The sequence below is a fragment of the Melospiza melodia genome, chromosome 13 (assembly GCF_035770615.1).
Source record: "Melospiza melodia melodia isolate bMelMel2 chromosome 13, bMelMel2.pri, whole genome shotgun sequence".
NCBI lineage: Eukaryota > Metazoa > Chordata > Aves > Passeriformes > Passerellidae > Melospiza > Melospiza melodia.
The window spans coordinates 1,173,504-1,197,047 of record NC_086206.1 but is presented as its reverse complement, the minus strand read 5'-3'; positions in this window follow the sequence as shown (position 1 = coordinate 1,197,047).

Here is a 23,544-nt window from a genome sequence, read left to right as displayed (position 1 = left end):
TGATGGCAGATTGCAGGAGACACTTGGTACTATCAAACCAGCCCAACTTGGCACTGCTGCCACCATGGGCCTGGTCACCATCCTGCCTAACGTAGCTTTTCAGGAGCCAGCCGCTCAATCCCAGCCATAGGCCCCGAGACAAAAACCTCGGCCCGTTTCCCTGGCAAACAAAAGTAAGCTGCCCCGCTTCTGGATGGCAGATTGCAGGAGCCACTTCGCACCATCAAAGCAGCCCGAAATGGCACTGGTGCCACCTCTGGTCTGGGAACCATCCTGCGTATCGTGGATTCTAAGGAGCCAGCCGGCCACTCCCAGCCACAGGCCCCCAAGCACAAACAACGGCACTTTTCCCTGGAAAACAAAACTCGCCTGCCAACATTTTGATGGCAGATTGCAGGAGCCACTTGGTACTATCAAACCAGCCCAACTTGGCACTGGTGCCACCATGGGTCTGGTCACCATCCTGCCTATCTTAGCTTTTCAGGAGGCAGACGGTCACTCCCAGCCATAGGCCCCCAGACACAAACCTCGGCCCGTTTCCCTGGCAAACAAAAGTAAGCTACCCCACTTCTGGATGGCAGATTGCAGGAGCCACTTTGCACCATCAAACTAGCCCGACTTGGCACTGGTGCCACCTCTGGTCTGGGAACCATGCTGCGTATCGTGGATTCTAAGGAGCCAGCCGGCCACTCCCAGCCACAGGCCCCCAAGGCCCCCAAACACAAACAACGGCGCTTTTCCCTGGAAAACAAAACTCGCCTGCCAACTTTTGGATGGCAGATTGCAGGAGCCACTTGGTACTATCAAACCAGCCCAACTTGGCACTGGTGCCACCATGGGTCTGGTCACCATCCTGCCTATCGTAGCTTTTCAGGAGCCTGCCCCTCAATCCCAGCCATAGGCCCCGAGACACAAACCTCGGCCCGTTTCCCTGGCAAACAAAAGTAAGCTGCCCCGTTTCTGGATGGCAGATTGCAGGAGCCACTTGGTACTATCAAACCAGCCCGACATGGCACTGGTGCCACCTCTGGTCTGGGAACCATCCTGCGTATCGTAGGTTCAAAGGAGCCAGCCGGCCACTCCCAGCCACAGGCCCCCAAACACAAACAAAGGCGCTTTTCCCTGGAAAACAAAACTCGCCTGCCAACTTTTTGATGGCAGATTGCAGGAGCCACTTGCTACTATCAAACCAGCCCAACTTGGCACGGCAGCCACCATGGGTCTGGTCACCATCCTGCCTATCGTAGCTTTTCAGGAGCCAGCCGGTCACTCCCAGCCATAGGCCCCCAGACACAAACCTCGGCCCGTTTCCCTGGCAAACAAAAGTAAGCATCCCCGCTTCTGCATGGCAGATTGCAGGACGCACTTGGTACTATCAAACCAGCCCAACTTGGCACTGGTGCCACCTTGGGTCTGGAAACCATGCTGCGTATCGTGGATTCTAATTAGCCAGCCGGGCACTCCCAGCCACAGGCCCCCAAACACAAACAACGGCGCTTTTCCCTTGAAAACAAAACTCGCCTGCCAACTTTTTGATGGCAGATTGCAGGAGCCACTTGTTACTATCAAACCAGCCCAACTTGGCACGGCTGCCACCATGGGTCTGGTCACCATCCTGCCTATCGTAGCTTTTCAGGAGCCAGCCGGTCACTCCCAGCCATAGGCCCCCTGACACAAAGCTCGGCCCGTTTCCCTGGCAAACAAAAGTAAGCTGCCCCGCTTCTGGATGGCAGATTGCAGGAGCCACTTCGCACCATCAAAGCAGCCCGACTTGGCACTGGTGCAACCTCTGGTCTGGGAACCATCCTGCGTATCGTGGATTCTAAGGAGCCAGCCGGCCACTCCCAGCCACAGGCCCCCAAACACAAACAATGGCGCTTTTCCCTGGAAAACAAAACTCGCCTGCCAACTTTTTGATGGCAGATTGCAGGAGCCACTTGGTACTATCAAACAAGCCCAACTTGGCACTGGTGCCACCATGGGTCTGGTCACCATCCTGCCTATCGTAGCTTTTCAGGAGCCAGCCGCTCAATCCCAGCCATAGGCCCTGAGACACAAACCTCGGCCCGTTTCCCTGGCAAACAAAAGTAAGCTGCCCCGTTTCTGGATGGTAGATTGCAGGAGCCACATGGTACTATCAAACCAGCCCGACATGGCACTGGTGCCACCTCTGGTCTGGGAACCATCCTGCGTATCTTAGGTTCAAAGGAGCCAGCCGGCCACTCCCAGCCACAGGCCCCCAAACACAAACAACGGCGCTTTTCCCCGGAAAACAAAACTCGCCTGCCAACTTTTTGATGGCAGATTGCAGGAGCCACTTGGTACTATCAAACCAGCCCAACTTGGTACTGCTGCCACCATGGGTCTGGTCACCATCCTGCCTATTGTAGCTTTTCAGGAGCCAGACGGTCATTTCCAGCCATAGGCCCCCAGACAAAATCCTAGGACCGTTTCCCTGGCAAACAAAAGTAAGCTGCCCCACTTCTGGATGGCAGATTGCAGGACGCACTTGGTACTATCAAACCAGCCCAACTTGGCACTGGTGCCACCTTGGGTCTGGGAACCATCCTGCGTATCGTGGATTCTAATTAGCCAGCCGGCCACTCCCAGCCACAGGCCCCCAAACCCAAACAATGGCGCTTTTCCCTGGAAAACAAAACTCGCCTGCCAACTTTTTGATGGCAGATTGCAGGAGACACTTGGTACTATCAAACCAGCCCAACTTGGCACTGCTGCCACCATGGGCCTGGTCACCATCCTGCCTAACGTAGCTTTTCAGGAGCCAGCCGCTCAATCCCAGCCATAGGCCCCGAGACAAAAACCTCGGCCCGTTTCCCTGGCAAACAAAAGTAAGCTGCCCCGCTTCTGGATGGCAGATTGCAGGAGCCACTTCGCACCATCAAAGCAGCCCGACTTGGCACTGGTGCCACCTCTGGTCTGGGAACCATCCTGCGTATCGTGGATTCTAAGGAGCCAGCCGGCCACTCCCAGCCACAGGCCCCCAAGCACAAACAACGGCACTTTTCCCTGGAAAACAAAACTCGCCTGCCAACATTTTGATGGCAGATTGCAGGAGCCACTTGGTACTATCAAACCAGCCCAACTTGGCACTGGTGCCACCATGGGTCTGGTCACCATCCTGCCTATCTTAGCTTTTCAGGAGGCAGACGGTCACTCCCAGCCATAGGCCCCCAGACACAAACCTCGGCCCGTTTCCCTGGCAAACAAAAGTAAGCTACCCCACTTCTGGATGGCAGATTGCAGGAGCCACTTTGCACCATCAAACTAGCCCGACTTGGCACTGGTGCCACCTCTGGTCTGGGAACCATGCTGCGTATCGTGGATTCTAAGGAGCCAGCCGGCCACTCCCAGCCACAGGCCCCCAAACACAAACAACGGCGCTTTTCCCTGGAAAACAAAACTCGCCTGCCAACTTTTGGATTGCAGATTGCAGGAGCCACTTGGTACTATCAAACCAGCCCACCTTGGCACTGGTGCCACCATGGGTCTGGTCACCATCCTGCCTATCGTAGCTTTTCAGGAGCCAGCCGGTCACTCCCAGCCATAGGCCCCCAGACACAAACCTCGGCCCGTTTCCCTGGCAAACAAAAGTAAGCATCCCCGCTTCTGCATGGCAGATTGCAGGACGCACTTGGTACTATCAAACCAGCCCAACTTGGCACTGGTGCCACCTTGGGTCTGGAAACCATGCTGCGTATCGTGGATTCTAATTAGCCAGCCGGGCACTCCCAGCCACAGGCCCCCAAACACAAACAACGGCGCTTTTCCCTTGAAAACAAAACTCGCCTGCCAACTTTTTGATGGCAGATTGCAGGAGCCACTTGTTACTATCAAACCAGCCCAACTTGGCACTGGTGCCACCATGGGTCTGGTCACCATCCTGCCTATCGTAGCTTTTCAGGAGCCAGCCGGTCACTCCCAGCCATAGGCCCCCAGACAGAAAGCTCGGCCCGTTTCCCTGTCAAACAAAAGTAAGCTGCCCCGCTTCTGGATGGCAGATTGCAGGAGCCACTTGGTACTATCAAACCAGCCCGACTTGTCACTGGTGCCACCTCTGGCCTGGGAACCATGCTGCGTATCGTAGACTCTAAGGAGCCAGCCGGCCACTCCCAGCCACAGGCCCCCAAACACAAACAATGGCGCTTTTCCCTGGAAAACAAAACTCGCCTGCCAACTTTTTGATGGCAGATTGCAGGAGCCACTTGGTACTATCAAACCAGCCCAACTTGGCACTGGTGCCACCATGGGTCTGGTCACCATCCTGCCTATCGTAGCTTTTCAGGAGCCAGACGGTCACTCCCAGCCATAAGCCCCCAGAGAAAAACCTCGGTCCGTTTCACTGGCAAACAAAAGTAAGCTACCCTTCTTCTGGATGGCAGATTGCAGGACGCACTTGGTACTATCAAACCAGCCCGATTTGTCACTGGTGCCACCTCCGGTCTGGGAACCATGCTGCGTATCGTGGATTCTAATTAGCCAGCCGGCCACTCCCAGCCACAGGCCCCCAAACACAAACAACGGCGCTTTTCCCTGGAAAACAAAACTCGCCTGCCAACTTTTTGATGGCAGATTGCAGGAGCCACTTGGTACTATCAAACCAGCCCACCTTGGCACTGGTGCCACCATGGGTCTGGGAACCATCCTGCCTATCGTAGCTTTCCAGGAGCCAGCCGGTCACTCCCAGCCATAGACCCCCAGACACAAACCTCGGCCCGTTTCCCTGGCAAAAAAAAGTAAGCTGCCCCGCTTCTGGATGGCAGATTGCAGGACACACGTGGTACTATCAAACCAGCCCGACTTGGAACTGGTGCCACCACTGGTCTTGGAACCATCCTGCGTATCGTGGGTTCTAAGGAGCCAGCCGGCCACTCCCAGCCACATGCCCCCAAACACAAACAACGGCGCTTTTCCCTGGAAAACAAAACTCGCCTGCCATCTTTTTGATGGCAGATTGCAGGAGCCACTTGGTACTATCAAACCAGCCCAACTTGGCACTGGTGCCACCATTGGTCTGGTCACCATCCTGCCTATCGTAGCTTTTCCGGACCTAGCCGGTCACTCCCAGCCGTAGGCCCCCAGACAGAAACCTCGGCCCGTTTCCCTGGCAAACAAAAGTAAGCTGCCCCGCTTCTGGATGGCAGATTGCCGGAACCACTTGGTACTATCAAACCAGACCGACTTGGCACTGGTGCCACCTTGGGTCTGGGAACCATCCTGCGTATCGTGGATTCTAAGGAGCCAGCCGGCCACTCCCAGCCACAGGCCCCCAAACACAAACAACGGCGCTTTTCCCTGGTAAACAAAACTCGCCTGCCAACCTTTTGATGGCAGATTGCAGGAGCCACTTGGTAATATCAAACCAGCCCGACTTGGCACTGGTACCACCATGGGTCTGGTCACCATCCTGCCTATCGTAGAATTCAGGAGCCCGCCGGTCACTCCCATCCATAGGCCCCCAGACAAAATGCTCGGCCCGTTTCCCTGGCAAACAAAAGTAAGCTGCCCCGCTTCTGGATGGCAGATTGCAGGAGCCACTTTGCACCATCAAGCCAGCCTCACTTGGCACTGGTGCCACCTCTGGTCTGGGAACCATCCTGCGTATCGTGGATTCTAATGAGCCATCCCGCCACTCCCAGCCACAGGCCCCCAAACACAAACAACGGCGCTTTTCCCTGGAAAACAAAACTCGCCTGCCAACATTTTGATGGCAGATTGCAGGAGCCACTTGGTACTATCAAACCAGCCCAACTTGGCACTGGTGCCACCATGGGTCTGGTCACCATCCTGCCTATCGTAGCCTTTCAGGAGCCAGCCGGTCACTCCCAGCCATATGCCCCGAGACACAAACCTCGGCCCGTTTCCCTGGCAAACAAAAGTAAGCTGCCCCGCTTCTGGATGGCAGATTGCAGGACGCACTTGGTACTATCAAACCAGCTCAACTTGGCACTGGTGCCACCTTGGGTCTGGGAACCATCCTGCGTATCGTGGATTCTAAGGAGCCAGCCGGCAACTCCCAGCCACAGGCCCCCAAACACAAACAACGGCGCTTTTCCCTGGAAAACAAAACTCGCCTGCCAACTTTTTGATGGCAGATTGCAGGAGCTACTTTGTACTATCAAACCAGCCCAACTTGGCACTGGTGCCACCATGGGTCTGGTCACCATCCTGCCTATCGTAGCTTTTCAGGAGCCAGCCAGTCACTCCCAGCCATAGGCCCCCAGACACAAACCTCGGCCCGTTTCCCTGGCAAACAAAAGTAAGCTGCCCCGCTTCTGGATGGCAGATTGCAGGAGCCACTTTGCACTATCAAACCAGCCCGACTTGGCACTGGTGCCACCTCTGGTCTGGGAACCATGCTGCGTATCGTGGGTTCTAAGGAGCCAGCCGGCCACTCCCAGCCACATGCCCCCAAACACAAACAACGGCGCTTTTCCCTGGAAAACAAAACTCGCCTGCCAACTTTTTGATGGCAGATTGCAGGAGCCACTTGGTACTATCAACCAGCCCAACTTGGCACTGGTGCCACCATGGGTCTGGTCACCATCCTGCCTATCGTAGCTTTTCAGGAGCCAGCCGGTCACTCCCAGCCATAGGCCCCCAGACACAAAGCTCGGCCCGTTTCCCTGGCAAACAAAAGTAAGCTGCCCCGCTTCTGGATGGCAGATTGCAGGAGCCACTTGGTACTATCAAACCAGCCCGACTTGTCACTGGTGCCACCTCTGGTCTTGGAACCATCCTGCGTATCGTAGACTCTAATTAGCCAGCCGGCCACTCCCAGTCACAGGCCCCCAAACACAAACAACGGCGCTTTTCCCTGGAAAACAAAACTCGCCTGCCAACTTTTTGATGGCAGATTGCAGGAGCCACTTGGTACTATCAAACAAGCCCAACTTGGCACTGGTGCCACCATGGGTCTGGTCACCATCCTGCCTATCGTAGCATTTCAGGAGCCAGACGGTCACTCCCAGCCATAGGCCCCCAGACAGAAACGTCGGCCCGTTCCCTTGGCAAACAAAAGTAAGCTGCCCCGCTTCTGGATGGCAGATTGCAGGAACCACTTGGTACTATCAAACCAGACAGACTTGGCACTGGTGCCACCTTGGGTCTGGGAACCATCCTGCGTATCGTGGATTCTAAGGAGCCAGCCGGCCACTCCCAGCCACAGGCCCCTAAACACAAACAACGGCGCTTTCCCCTGGAAAACAAAACTCGCCTGCCAACTTTTTGATGGCAGATTGCAGGAGCTACTTTGTACTATCAAACCAGCCCACCTTGGCACTGGTGCCACCATGGGTCTGGTCACCATCCTGCCTATCGTAGCTTTTCAGGAGCCAGCCAGTCACTCCCAGCCATAGGCCCCCAGACACAAAGCTCGGCCCGTTTCCCTGGCAAACAAAAGTAAGCTGCCCCGCTTCTGGATGGCAGATTGCAGGAGCCACTTTGCACCATCAAACCAGCCCGACTTGGCACTGGTGCCACCTCTGGTCTGGGAACCATCCTGCGTATCGTAGGTTCAAAGGAGCCAGCCGGCCACTCCCAGCCACATGCCCCCAAACACAAACAATGGCGCTTTTCCCTGGAAAACAAAACTCGCCTGCCAACTTTTTGATGGCAGATTGCAGGAGCCACTTGGTACTATCAAACCAGCCCAACTTGGCACTGGTGCCACCATGGGTCTGGTCACCATCCTGCCTATCGTAGCTTTTCAGGAGGCAGCCGGTCACTCCCAGCCATAAGACCCAAGGAAAAACCTCGGCCCGTTTCCCTGGCAAACAAAAGTAAGCTGCCCCGTTTCTGGATGGCAGATTGCAGGAGCCACATGGTACTATCAAACCAGCCCGACATGGCACTGGTGCCACCTCTGGTCTGGGAACCATCCTGCGTATCTTAGGTTCAAAGGAGCCAGCCGGCCACTCCCAGCCACAGGCCCCCAAACACAAACAAAGGCGCTTTTCCCTGGAAAACAAAACTCGCCTGCCAACTTTTTGATGGCAGATTGCAGGAGCCACTTGCTACTATCAAACCAGCCCAACTTGGCACGGCAGCCACCATGGGTCTGGTCACCATCCTGCCTATCGTAGCTTTTCAGGAGCCAGCCGGTCACTCCCAGCCATAGGCCCCCAGACACAAATCTCGGCCCGTTTCCCTGGCAAACAAAAGTAAGCATCCCTGCTTCTGCATGGCAGATTGCAGGACGCACTTGGTACTATCAAACCAGCCCAACTTGGCACTGGTGCCACCTTGGGTCTGGGAACCATGCTGCGTATCGTGGATTCTAATTAGCCAGCCGGGCACTCCCAGCCACAGGCCCCCAAACACAAACAACGGCGCTTTTCCCTTGAAAACAAAACTCGCCTGCCAACTTTTTGATGGCAGATTGCAGGAGCCACTTGGTACTATCAAACCAGCCCAACTTGGCACTGGTGCCACCATGGGTCTGGTCACCATCCTGCCTATCGTAGCTTTTCAGGAGCCAGCCAGTCACTCCCAGCCATAGGCCCCGAGACACAAACCTCGGCCCGTTTCCCTGGCAAAAAAAAGTAAGCTGCCCCGCTTCTGGATGGCAGATTGCAGGACACACGTGGTACTATCAAACCAGCCGGACATGGCACTGGTGCCACCTCTGGTCTGGGAACCATGCTGCGTATCGTGGATTCTAATTAGCCAGCCGGTCACTCCCAGCCACAGGCCCCCAAACAAAACAATGGCGTTTTTCCCTGGAAAACAAAACTCGCATGCCAACATTTGATGGCAGATTGCAGGAGCCACTTGGTACTATCAAACCAGCCCAACTTGGCACTGGTGCCACCATGGGTCTGGTCACCATCCTGTCTATCGTAGCTTTTCAGGAGCCAGCCGGTCACTCCCAGCCATAGGCCCCCAGACACAAACCTCGGCCCGTTTCCCTGGCAAACAAAACTAAGCTACCCCACTTCTGGATGGCAGATTACAGGAGCCACTTTGCACCATCAAACTAGCCCGACTTGGCACTGGTGCCACCTCTGGTCTGGGAACCATCCTGCGTATCGTGGATTTTCAGGAGCCAGCCGGCCACTGCCAGCCACAGGCCCCCAAACACAAACAACGGCGCTTTTCCCTGGAAAACAAAACTCTCTTGCCAACTTTTTGATGGCAGATTGCAGGAGCCACTTGGTACTATCAAACCAGCCCAACTTGGCACTGCTGCCACCATGGGTCTGGTCACCATAATTCCTATCGCAGCTTTTCAGGAGCCAGCCGCTCAATCCCAGCCATAGGCCCCGAGACACAAACCTCGGCCCGTTTCCCTGGCAAACAAAAGTAAGCTGCCCCGTTTCTGGATGGCAGATTGCAGGAGCCACTTGGTACTATCAAACCAGCCCGACATAGCACTGGTGCCACCTCTGGTCTGGGAACCATCCTGCGTATCGTAGCTTTTCCGGACCTAGCCGGTCACTCCCAGCCGTAGGCCCCCAGACAGAAACCTCGGCCCGTTTCCCTGGCAAACAAAAGTAAGCTGCCCCGCTTCTGGATGGCAGATTGCCGGAACCACTTGGTACTATCAAACCAGACCGACTTGGCACTGGTGCCGCCTTGGGTCTGGGAACCATCCTGCGTATCGTGGATTCTAAGGAGCCAGCCGGCCACTCCCAGCCACAGGCCCCCAAACACAAACAACGGCGCTTTTCCCTGGTAAACAAAACTCGCCTGCCAACCTTTTGATGGCAGATTGCAGGAGCCACTTGGTAATATCAAACCAGCCCGACTTGGCACTGGTACCACCATGGGTCTGGTCACCATCCTGCCTATCGTAGAATTCAGGAGCCCGCCGGTCACTCCCATCCATAGGCCCCCAGACAAAATGCTCGGCCCGTTTCCCTGGCAAACAAAAGTAAGCTGCCCCGCTTCTGGATGGCAGATTGCAGGAGCCACTTTGCACCATCAAGCCAGCCTCACTTGGCACTGGTGCCACCTCTGGTCTGGGAACCATCCTGCGTATCGTGGATTCTAATGAGCCATCCCGCCACTCCCAGCCACAGGCCCCCAAACACAAACAACGGCGCTTTTCCCTGGAAAACAAAACTCGCCTGCCAACATTTTGATGGCAGATTGCAGGAGCCACTTGGTACTATCAAACCAGCCCAACTTGGCACTGGTGCCACCATGGGTCTGGTCACCATCCTGCCTATCGTAGCCTTTCAGGAGCCAGCCGGTCACTCCCAGCCATATGCCCCGAGACAAAAACCTCGGCCCGTTTCCCTGGCAAACAAAAGTAAGCTGCCCCGCTTCTGGATGGCAGATTGCAGGACGCACTTGGTACTATCAAACCAGCTCAACTTGGCACTGGTGCCACCTTGGGTCTGGGAACCATCCTGCGTATCGTGGATTCTAAGGAGCCAGCCGGCAACTCCCAGCCACAGGCCCCCAAACACAAACAACGGCGCTTTTCCCTGGAAAACAAAACTCGCCTGCCAACTTTTTGATGGCAGATTGCAGGAGCTACTTTGTACTATCAAACCAGCCCAACTTGGCACTGGTGCCACCATGGGTCTGGTCACCATCCTGCCTATCGTAGCTTTTCAGGAGCCAGCCGGTCACTCCCAGCCATAGGCCCCCAGACACAAACCTCGGCCCGTTTCCCTGGCAAACAAAAGTAAGCTGCCCCGCTTCTGGATGGCAGATTGCAGGAGCCACTTTGCACTATCAAACCAGCCCGACTTGGCACTGGTGCCACCTCTGGTCTGGGAACCATCCTGCGTATCGTGGGTTCTAAGGAGCCAGCCGGCCACTCCCAGCCACATGCCCCCAAACACAAACAACGGCGCTTTTCCCTGGAAAACAAAACTCGCCTGCCACCTTTTTGATGGCAGATTGCAGGAGCCACTTGGTACTATCAACCAGCCCAACTTGGCACTGGTGCCACCATGGGTCTGGTCACCATCCTGCCTATCGTAGCTTTTCAGGAGCCAGCCGGTCACTCCCAGCCATAGGCCCCCAGACACAAAGCTCGGCCCGTTTCCCTGGCAAACAAAAGTAAGCTGCCCCGCTTCTGGATGGCAGATTGCAGGAGCCACTTGGTACTATCAAACCAGCCCGACTTGTCACTGGTGCCACCTCTGGTCTTGGAACCATCCTGCGTATCGTAGACTCTAATTAGCCAGCCGGCCACTCCCAGCCACAGGCCCCCAAACACAAACAACGGCGCTTTTCCCTGGAAAACAAAACTCGCCTGCCAACTTTTTGATGGCAGATTGCAGGAGCCACTTGGTACTATCAAACAAGCCCAACTTGGCACTGGTGCCACCATGGGTCTGGTCACCATCCTGCCTATCGTAGCATTTCAGGAGCCAGACGGTCACTCCCAGCCATAGGCCCCCAGACAGAAACGTCGGCCCGTTCCCTTGGCAAACAAAAGTAAGCTGCCCCGCTTCTGGATGGCAGATTGCAGGAACCACTTGGTACTATCAAACCAGACAGACTTGGCACTGGTGCCACCTTGGGTCTGGGAACCATCCTGCGTATCGTGGATTCTAAGGAGCCAGCCGGCCACTCCCAGCCACAGGCCCCTAAACACAAACAACAGCGCTTTCCCCTGGAAAACAAAACTCGCCTGCCAACTTTTTGATGGCAGATTGCAGGAGCTACTTTGTACTATCAAACCAGCCCACCTTGGCACTGGTGCCACCATGGGTCTGGTCACCATCCTGCCTATCGTAGCTTTTCAGGAGCCAGCCGGTCACTCCCAGCCATAGGCCCCCAGACACAAACCTCGGCCCGTTTCCCTGGCAAACAAAAGTAAGCTGCCCCGCTTCTGGATGGCAGATTGCAGGAGCCACTTTGCACTATCAAACCAGCCCGACTTGGCACTGGTGCCACCTCTGGTCTGGGAACCATCCTGCGTATCGTGGGTTCTAAGGAGCCAGCCGGCCACTCCCAGCCACATGCCCCCAAACACAAACAACGGCGCTTTTCCCTGGAAAACAAAACTCGCCTGCCACCTTTTTGATGGCAGATTGCAGGAGCCACTTGGTACTATCAACCAGCCCAACTTGGCACTGGTGCCACCATGGGTCTGGTCACCATCCTGCCTATCGTAGCTTTTCAGGAGCCAGCCGGTCACTCCCAGCCATAGGCCCCCAGACACAAAGCTCGGCCCGTTTCCCTGGCAAACAAAAGTAAGCTGCCCCGCTTCTGGATGGCAGATTGCAGGAGCCACTTGGTACTATCAAACCAGCCCGACTTGTCACTGGTGCCACCTCTGGTCTTGGAACCATCCTGCGTATCGTAGACTCTAATTAGCCAGCCGGCCACTCCCAGCCACAGGCCCCCAAACACAAACAACGGCGCTTTTCCCTGGAAAACAAAACTCGCCTGCCAACTTTTTGATGGCAGATTGCAGGAGCCACTTGGTACTATCAAACAAGCCCAACTTGGCACTGGTGCCACCATGGGTCTGGTCACCATCCTGCCTATCGTAGCATTTCAGGAGCCAGACGGTCACTCCCAGCCATAGGCCCCCAGACAGAAACGTCGGCCCGTTCCCTTGGCAAACAAAAGTAAGCTGCCCCGCTTCTGGATGGCAGATTGCAGGAACCACTTGGTACTATCAAACCAGACAGACTTGGCACTGGTGCCACCTTGGGTCTGGGAACCATCCTGCGTATCGTGGATTCTAAGGAGCCAGCCGGCCACTCCCAGCCACAGGCCCCTAAACACAAACAACAGCGCTTTCCCCTGGAAAACAAAACTCGCCTGCCAACTTTTTGATGGCAGATTGCAGGAGCTACTTTGTACTATCAAACCAGCCCACCTTGGCACTGGTGCCACCATGGGTCTGGTCACCATCCTGCCTATCGTAGCTTTTCAGGAGCCAGCCAGTCACTCCCAGCCATAGGCCCCCAGACACAAAGCTCGGCCCGTTTCCCTGGCAAACAAAAGTAAGCTGCCCCGCTTCTGGATGGCAGATTGCAGGAGCCACTTTGCACCATCAAACCAGCCCGACTTGGCACTGGTGCCACCTCTGGTCTGGGAACCATCCTGCGTATCGTAGGTTCAAAGGAGCCAGCCGGCCACTCCCAGCCACATGCCCCCAAACACAAACAATGGCGCTTTTCCCTGGAAAACAAAACTCGCCTGCCAACTTTTTGATGGCAGATTGCAGGAGCCACTTGGTACTATCAAACCAGCCCAACTTGGCACTGGTGCCACCATGGGTCTGGTCACCATCCTGCCTATCGTAGCTTTTCAGGAGGCAGCCGGTCACTCCCAGCCATAAGACCCAAGGAAAAACCTCGGCCCGTTTCCCTGGCAAACAAAAGTAAGCTGCCCCGTTTCTGGATGGCAGATTGCAGGAGCCACATGGTACTATCAAACCAGCCCGACATGGCACTGGTGCCACCTCTGGTCTGGGAACCATCCTGCGTATCTTAGGTTCAAAGGAGCCAGCCGGCCACTCCCAGCCACAGGCCCCCAAACAAAAAACAAAGGCGCTTTTCCCTGGAAAACAAAACTCGCCTGCCAACTTTTTGATGGCAGATTGCAGGAGCCACTTGCTACTATCAAACCAGCCCAACTTGGCACGGCAGCCACCATGGGTCTGGTCACCATCCTGCCTATCGTAGCTTTTCAGGAGCCAGCCGGTCACTCCCAGCCATAGGCCCCCAGACACAAACCTCGGCCCGTTTCCCTGGCAAACAAAAGTAAGCATCCCTGCTTCTGCATGGCAGATTGCAGGACGCACTTGGTACTATCAAACCAGCCCAACTTGGCACTGGTGCCACCTTGGGTCTGGGAACCATGCTGCGTATCGTGGATTCTAATTAGCCAGCCGGGCACTCCCAGCCACAGGCCCCCAAACACAAACAACGGCGCTTTTCCCTTGAAAACAAAACTCGCCTGCCAACTTTTTGATGGCAGATTGCAGGAGCCACTTGGTACTATCAAACCAGCCCAACTTGGCACTGGTGCCACCATGGGTCTGGTCACCATCCTGCCTATCGTAGCTTTTCAGGAGCCAGCCAGTCACTCCCAGCCATAGGCCCCGAGACACAAACCTCGGCCCGTTTCCCTGGCAAAAAAAAGTAAGCTGCCCCGCTTCCGGATGGCAGATTGCAGGAGCCACTTGGTACTATCAAACCAGCCCGACATGGCACTGGTGCCACCTCTGGTCTGGGAACCATGCTGCGTATCGTGGATTCTAATTAGCCAGCCGGTCACTCCCAGCCACAGGCCCCCAAACAAAACAATGGCGTTTTTCCCTGGAAAACAAAACTCGCATGCCAACATTTGATGGCAGATTGCAGGAGCCACTTGGTACTATCAAACCAGCCCAACTTGGCACTGGTGCCACCATGGGTCTGGTCACCATCCTGTCTATCGTAGCTTTTCAGGAGCCAGCCGGTCACTCCCAGCCATAGGCCCCCAGACACAAACCTCGGCCCGTTTCCCTGGCAAACAAAACTAAGCTACCCCACTTCTGGATGGCAGATTACAGGAGCCACTTTGCACCATCAAACTAGCCCGACTTGGCACTGGTGCCACCTCTGGTCTGGGAACCATCCTGCGTATCGTGGATTTTCAGGAGCCAGCCGGCCACTGCCAGCCACAGGCCCCCAAACACAAACAACGGCGCTTTTCCCTGGAAAACAAAACTCTCCTGCCAACTTTTTGATGGCAGATTGCAGGAGCCACTTGGTACTATCAAACCAGCCCAACTTGGCACTGCTGCCACCATGGGTCTGGTCACCATAATTCCTATCGCAGCTTTTCAGGAGCCAGCCGCTCAATCCCAGCCATAGGCCCCGAGACACAAACCTCGGCCCGTTTCCCTGGCAAACAAAAGTAAGCTGCCCCGTTTCTGGATGGCAGATTGCAGGAGCCACTTGGTACTATCAAACCAGCCCGACATAGCACTGGTGCCACCTCTGGTCTGGGAACCATCCTGCGTATCGTAGCTTTTCCGGACCTAGCCGGTCACTCCCAGCCGTAGGCCCCCAGACAGAAACCTCGGCCCGTTTCCCTGGCAAACAAAAGTAAGCTGCCCCGCTTCTGGATGGCAGATTGCAGGAGCCACTTTGCACCATCAAGCCAGCCTCACTTGGCACTGGTGCCACCTCTGGTCTGGGAACCATCCTGCGTATCGTGGATTCTAATGAGCCATCCCGCCACTGCCAGCCACAGGCCCCCAAACACAAACAACGGCGCTTTTCCCTGGAAAACAAAACTCGCCTGCCAACATTTTGATGGCAGATTGCAGGAGCCACTTGGTACTATCAAACCAGCCCAACTTGGCACTGGTGCCACCATGGGTCTGGTCACCATCCTGCCTATCGTAGCCTTTCAGGAGCCAGCCGGTCACTCCCAGCCATATGCCCCGAGACACAAACCTCGGCCCGTTTCCCTGGCAAACAAAAGTAAGCTGCCCCGCTTCTGGATGGCAGATTGCAGGACGCACTTGGTACTATCAAACCAGCTCAACTTGGCACTGGTGCCACCTTGGGTCTGGGAACCATCCTGCGTATCGTGGATTCTAAGGAGCCAGCCGGCAACTCCCAGCCACAGGCCCCCAAACACAAACAACGGCGCTTTTCCCTGGAAAACAAAACTCGCCTGCCAACTTTTTGATGGCAGATTGCAGGAGCTACTTTGTACTATCAAACCAGCCCAACTTGGCACTGGTGCCACCATGGGTCTGGTCACCATCCTGCCTATCGTAGCTTTTCAGGAGCCAGCCAGTCACTCCCAGCCATAGGCCCCCAGACACAAACCTCGGCCCGTTTCCCTGGCAAACATAAGTAAGCTGCCCCGCTTCTGGATGGCAGATTGCAGGAGCCACTTTGCACTATCAAACCAGCCCGACTTGGCACTGGTGCCACCTCTGGTCTGGGAACCATCCTGCGTATCGTGGGTTCTAAGGAGCCAGCCGGCCACTCCCAGCCACATGCCCCCAAACACAAACAACGGCGCTTTTCCCTGGAAAACAAAACTCGCCTGCCAACTTTTTGATGGCAGATTGCAGGAGCCACTTGGTACTATCAACCAGCCCAACTTGGCACTGGTGCCACCATGGGTCTGGTCACCATCCTGCCTATCGTAGCTTTTCAGGAGCCAGCCGGTCACTCCCAGCCATAGGCCCCCAGACACAAAGCTCGGCCCGTTTCCCTGGCAAACAAAAGTAAGCTGCCCCGCTTCTGGATGGCAGATTGCAGGAGCCACTTGGTACTATCAAACCAGCCCGACTTGTCACTGGTGCCACCTCTGGTCTTGGAACCATCCTGCGTATCGTAGACTCTAATTAGCCAGCCGGCCACTCCCAGCCACAGGCCCCCAAACACAAACAATGGCGCTTTTCCCTGGAAAACAAAACTCGCCTGCCAACTTTTTGATGGCAGATTGCAGGAGCCACTTGGTACTATCAAACAAGCCCAACTTGGCACTGGTGCCACCATGGGTCTGGTCACCATCCTGCCTATCGTAGCATTTCAGGAGCCAGACGGTCACTCCCAGCCATAGGCCCCCAGACAGAAACGTCGGCCCGTTCCCTTGGCAAACAAAAGTAAGCTGCCCCGCTTCTGGATGGCAGATTGCAGGAACCACTTGGTACTATCAAACCAGACAGACTTGGCACTGGTGCCACCTTGGGTCTGGGAACCATCCTGCGTATCGTGGATTCTAAGGAGCCAGCCGGCCACTCCCAGCCACAGGCCCCTAAACACAAACAACGGCGCTTTCCCCTGGAAAACAAAACTCGCCTGCCAACTTTTTGATGGCAGATTGCAGGAGCTACTTTGTACTATCAAACCAGCCCACCTTGGCACTGGTGCCACCATGGGTCTGGTCACCATCCTGCCTATCGTAGCTTTTCAGGAGCCAGCCAGTCACTCCCAGCCATAGGCCCCCAGACACAAAGCTCGGCCCGTTTCCCTGGCAAACAAAAGTAAGCTGCCCCGCTTCTGGATGGCAGATTGCAGGAGCCACTTTGCACCATCAAACCAGCCCGACTTGGCACTGGTGCCACCTCTGGTCTGGGAACCATCCTGCGTATCGTAGGTTCAAAGGAGCCAGCCGGCCACTCCCAGCCACATGCCCCCAAACACAAACAATGGCGCTTTTCCCTGGAAAACAAAACTCGCCTGCCAACTTTTTGATGGCAGATTGCAGGAGCCACTTGGTACTATCAAACCAGCCCAACTTGGCACTGGTGCCACCATGGGTCTGGTCACCATCCTGCCTATCGTAGCTTTTCAGGAGGCAGCCGGTCACTCCCAGCCATAAGACCCCAGAGAAAAACCTCGGCCCGTTTCCCTGGCAAACAAAAGTAAGCTGCCCCGTTTCTGGATGGCAGATTGCAGGAGCCACATGGTACTATCAAACCAGCCCGACATGGCACTGGTGCCACCTCTGGTCTGGGAACCATCCTGCGTATCTTAGGTTCAAAGGAGCCAGCCGGCCACTCCCAGCCACAGGCCCCCAAACACAAACAAAGGCGCTTTTCCCTGGAAAACAAAACTCGCCTGCCAACTTTTTGATGGCAGATTGCAGGACGCACTTGGTACTATCAAACCAGCCCAACTTGGCACTGGTGCCACCTTGGGTCTGGGAACCATGCTGCGTATCGTGGATTCTAATTAGCCAGCCGGGCACTCCCAGCCACAGGCCCCCAAACACAAACAACGGCGCTTTTCCCTTGAAAACAAAACTCGCCTGCCAACTTTTTGATGGCAGATTGCAGGAGCCACTTGGTACTATCAAACCAGCCCAACTTGGCACTGGTGCCACCATGGGTCTGGTCACCATCCTGCCTATCGTAGCTTTTCAGGAGCCAGCCAGTCACTCCCAGCCATAGGCCCCGAGACACAAACCTCGGCCCGTTTCCCTGGCAAAAAAAAGTAAGCTGCCCCGCTTCCGGATGGCAGATTGCAGGAGCCACTTGGTACTATCAAACCAGCCCGACATGGCACTGGTGCCACCTCTGGTCTGGGAACCATGCTGCGTATCGTGGATTCTAATTAGCCAGCCGGTCACTCCCAGCCACAGGCCCCCAAACAAAACAATGGCGTTTTTCCCTGGAAAACAAAACTCGCATGCCAACATTTGATGGCAGATTGCAGGAGCCACTTGGTACTATCAAACCAGCCCAACTTGGCACTGGTGCCACCATGGGTCTGGTCACCATCCTGTCTATCGTAGCTTTTCAGGAGCCAGCCGGTCACTCCCAGCCATAGGCCCCCAGACACAAACCTCGGCCCGTTTCCCTGGCAAACAAAACTAAGCTACCCCACTTCTGGATGGCAGATTACAGGAGCCACTTTGCACCATCAAACTAGCCCGACTTGGCACTGGTGCCACCTCTGGTCTGGGAACCATCCTGCGTATCGTGGATTTTCAGGAGCCAGCCGGCCACTGCCAGCCACAGGCCCCCAAACACAAACAACGGCGCTTTTCCCTGGAAAACAAAACTCTCCTGCCAACTTTTTGATGGCAGATTGCAGGAGCCACTTGGTACTATCAAACCAGCCCAACTTGGCACTGCTGCCACCATGGGTCTGGTCACCATAATTCCTATCGCAGCTTTTCAGGAGCCAGCCGCTCAATCCCAGCCATAGGCCCCGAGACACAAACCTCGGCCCGTTTCCCTGGCAAACAAAAGTAAGCTGCCCCGTTTCTGGATGGCAGATTGCAGGAGCCACTTGGTACTATCAAACCAGCCCGACATAGCACTGGTGCCACCTCTGGTCTGGGAACCATCCTGCGTATCGTAGCTTTTCCGGACCTAGCCGGTCACTCCCAGCCGTAGGCCCCCAGACAGAAACCTCGGCCCGTTTCCCTGGCAAACAAAAGTAAGCTGCCCCGCTTCTGGATGGCAGATTGCAGGAGCCACTTTGCACCATCAAGCCAGCCTCACTTGGCACTGGTGCCACCTTGGGTCTGGGAACCATCCTGCGTATCGTGGATTCTAATGAGCCATCCCGCCACTCCCAGCCACAGGCCCCCAAACACAAACAACGGCGCTTTTCCCTGGAAAACAAAACTCGCCTGCCAACATTTTGATGGCAGATTGCAGGAGCCACTTGGTACTATCAAACCAGCCCAACTTGGCACTGGTGCCACCATGGGTCTGGTCACCATCCTGCCTATCGTAGCCTTTCAGGAGCCAGCCGGTCACTCCCAGCCATATGCCCCGAGACACAAACCTCGGCCCGTTTCCCTGGCAAACAAAAGTAAGCTGCCCCGCTTCTGGATGGCAGATTGCAGGACGCACTTGGTACTATCAAACCAGCTCAACTTGGCACTGGTGCCACCTTGGGTCTGGGAACCATCCTGCGTATCGTGGATTCTAAGGAGCCAGCCGGCAACTCCCAGCCACAGGCCCCCAAACACAAACAACGGCGCTTTTCCCTGGAAAACAAAACTCGCCTGCCAACTTTTTGATGGCAGATTGCAGGAGCTACTTTGTACTATCAAACCAGCCCAACTTGGCACTGGTGCCACCATGGGTCTGGTCACCATCCTGCCTATCGTAGCTTTTCAGGAGCCAGCCAGTCACTCCCAGCCATAGGCCCCCAGACACAAACCTCGGCCCGTTTCCCTGGCAAACATAAGTAAGCTGCCCCGCTTCTGGATGGCAGATTGCAGGAGCCACTTTGCACTATCAAACCAGCCCGACTTGGCACTGGTGCCACCTCTGGTCTGGGAACCATCCTGCGTATCGTGGGTTCTAAGGAGCCAGCCGGCCACTCCCAGCCACATGCCCCCAAACACAAACAACGGCGCTTTTCCCTGGAAAACAAAACTCGCCTGCCAACTTTTTGATGGCAGATTGCAGGAGCCACTTGGTACTATCAACCAGCCCAACTTGGCACTGGTGCCACCATGGGTCTGGTCACCATCCTGCCTATCGTAGCTTTTCAGGAGCCAGCCGGTCACTCCCAGCCATAGGCCCCCAGACACAAAGCTCGGCCCGTTTCCCTGGCAAACAAAAGTAAGCTGCCCCGCTTCTGGATGGCAGATTGCAGGAGCCACTTGGTACTATCAAACCAGCCCGACTTGTCACTGGTGCCACCTCTGGTCTTGGAACCATCCTGCGTATCGTAGACTCTAATTAGCCAGCCGGCCACTCCCAGCCACAGGCCCCCAAACACAAACAATGGCGCTTTTCCCTGGAAAACAAAACTCGCCTGCCAACTTTTTGATGGCAGATTGCAGGAGCCACTTGGTACTATCAAACCAGCCCAACTTGGCACTGGTGCCACCATGGGTCTGGTCACCATCCTGCCTATCGTAGCATTTCAGGAGCCAGACGGTCACTCCCAGCCATAGGCCCCCAGACAGAAACGTCGGCCCGTTCCCTTGGCAAACAAAAGTAAGCTGCCCCGCTTCTGGATGGCAGATTGCAGGAACCACTTGGTACTATCAAACCAGACAGACTTGGCACTGGTGCCACCTTGGGTCTGGGAACCATCCTGCGTATCGTGGATTCTAAGGAGCCAGCCGGCCACTCCCAGCCACAGGCCCCTAAACACAAACAACGGCGCTTTCCCCTGGAAAACAAAACTCGCCTGCCAACTTTTTGATGGCAGATTGCAGGAGCTACTTTGTACTATCAAACCAGCCCACCTTGGCACTGGTGCCACCATGGGTCTGGTCACCATCCTGCCTATCGTAGCTTTTCAGGAGCCAGCCAGTCACTCCCAGCCATAGGCCCCCAGACACAAAGCTCGGCCCGTTTCCCTGGCAAACAAAAGTAAGCTGCCCCGCTTCTGGATGGCAGATTGCAGGAGCCACTTTGCACCATCAAACCAGCCCGACTTGGCACTGGTGCCACCTCTGGTCTGGGAACCATCCTGCGTATCGTAGGTTCAAAGGAGCCAGCCGGCCACTCCCAGCCACATGCCCCCAAACACAAACAATGGCGCTTTTCCCTGGAAAACAAAACTCGCCTGCCAACTTTTTGATGGCAGATTGCAGGAGCCACTTGGTACTATCAAACCAGCCCAACTTGGCACTGGTGCCACCATGGGTCTGGTCACCATCCTGCCTATCGTGGCTTTTCAGGAGGCAGCCGGTCACTCCCAGCCATAAGACCCCAGAGAAAAACCTCGGCCCGTTTCCCTGGCAAACAAAAGTAAGCTGCCCCGTTTCTGGATGGCAGATTTCAGGAGCCACATGGTACTATCAAACCAGCCCGACATGGCACTGGTGCCACCTCTGGTCTGGGAACCATCCTGCGTATCTTAGGTTCAAAGGAGCCAGCCGGCCACTCCCAGCCACAGGCCCCCAAACACAAACAAAGGCGCTTTTCCCTGGAAAACAAAACTCGCCTGCCAACTTTTTGATGGCAGATTGCAGGAGCCACTTGCTACTATCAAACCAGCCCAACTTGGCACGGCAGCCACCATGGGTCTGGTCACCATCCTGCCTATCGTAGCTTTTCAGGAGCCAGCCGGTCACTCCCAGCCATAGGCCCCCAGACACAAACCTCGGCCCGTTTCCCTGGCAAACAAAAGTAAGCATCCCTGCTTCTGCATGGCAGATTGCAGGACGCACTTGGTACTATCAAACCAGCCCAACTTGGCACTGGTGCCACCTTGGGTCTGGGAACCATGCTGCGTATCGTGGATTCTAATTAGCCAGCCGGGCACTCCCAGCCACAGGCCCCCAAACACAAACAACGGCGCTTTTCCCTTGAAAACAAAACTCGCCTGCCAACTTTTTGATGGCAGATTGCAGGAGCCACTTGGTACTATCAAACCAGCCCAACTTGGCACTGGTGCCACCATGGGTCTGGTCACCATCCTGCCTATCGTAGCTTTTCAGGAGCCAGCCAGTCACTCCCAGCCATAGGCCCCGAGACACAAACCTCGGCCCGTTTCCCTGGCAAAAAAAAGTAAGCTGCCCCGCTTCCGGATGGCAGATTGCAGGAGCCACTTGGTACTATCAAACCAGCCGGACATGGCACTGGTGCCACCTCTGGTCTGGGAACCATGCTGCGTATCGTGGATTCTAATTAGCCAGCCGGTCACTCCCAGCCACAGGCCCCCAAACAAAACAATGGCGTTTTTCCCTGGAAAACAAAACTCGCATGCCAACATTTGATGGCAGATTGCAGGAGCCACTTGGTACTATCAAACCAGCCCAACTTGGCACTGGTGCCACCATGGGTCTGGTCACCATCCTGTCTATCGTAGCTTTTCAGGAGCCAGGCGGTCACTCCCAGCCATAGGCCCCCAGACACAAACCTCGGCCCGTTTCCCTGGCAAACAAAACTAAGCTACCCCACTTCTGGATGGCAGATTACAGGAGCCACTTTGCACCATCAAACTAGCCCGACTTGGCACTGGTGCCACCTCTGGTCTGGGAACCATCCTGCGTATCGTGGATTTTCAGGAGCCAGCCGGCCACTGCCAGCCACAGGCCCCCAAACACAAACAACGGCGCTTTTCCCTGGAAAACAAAACTCTCCTGCCAACTTTTTGATGGCAGATTGCAGGAGCCACTTGGTACTATCAAACCAGCCCAACTTGGCACTGCTGCCACCATGGGTCTGGTCACCATAATTCCTATCGCAGCTTTTCAGGAGCCAGCCGCTCAATCCCAGCCATAGGCCCCGAGACACAAACCTCGGCCCGTTTCCCTGGCAAACAAAAGTAAGCTGCCCCGTTTCTGGATGGCAGATTGCAGGAGCCACTTGGTACTATCAAACCAGCCCGACATAGCACTGGTGCCACCTCTGGTCTGGGAACCATCCTGCGTATCGTAGGTTCATAGGAGCCAGCCGGCCACTCCCAGCCACAGGCCCCCAAACACAAACAACGGCGCTTTTCCCTGGAAAACAAAACTCGCCTGCCAACATTTTGATGGCAGATTGCAGGAGCCACTTGGTACTATCAAACCAGCCCAACTTGGCACGGCTGCCACCATGGGTCTGGTCACCATCCTGCCTATCGTAGCCTTTCAGGAGCCAGCCGGTCACTCCCAGCCATAGGCCCCCAGACACAAACCTCGGACCGTTTCCCTCGCAAACAAAAGTAGGCATCCCCGCTTCTGGATGGCAGATTGCAGGACGCAATTGGTACTATCAAACCAGCCCAACTTGGCACTGGTGCCACCTTGGGTCTGGGAACCATCCTGCGTATCGTGGATTCTAATTAGCCAGCCGGCCACTCCCAGCCACAGGCCCCCAAACACAAACAAAGGCGCTTTTCCCTGGAAAACAAAACTCGCCTGCCAACTTTTTGATGGCAGATTGCAGGAGCCACTTGGTACTATCAAACCAGCCCAACTTGGCACGGCTGCCACCATGGGTCTGGTCACCATCCTGCCTATCGTAGCTTTTCAGGAGCCAGCCGGTCACTCCCAGCCATAGGCCCCCTGACACAAAGCTCGGCCCGTTTCCCTGGCAAACAAAAGTAAGCTGCCCCGCTTCTGGATGACAGATTGCAGGAGCCACTTCGCACCATCAAAGCAGCCCGACTTGGCACTGGTGCAACCTCTGGTCTGGGAACCATCCTGCGTATCGTGGATTCTAATTAGCCAGCCGGCCAC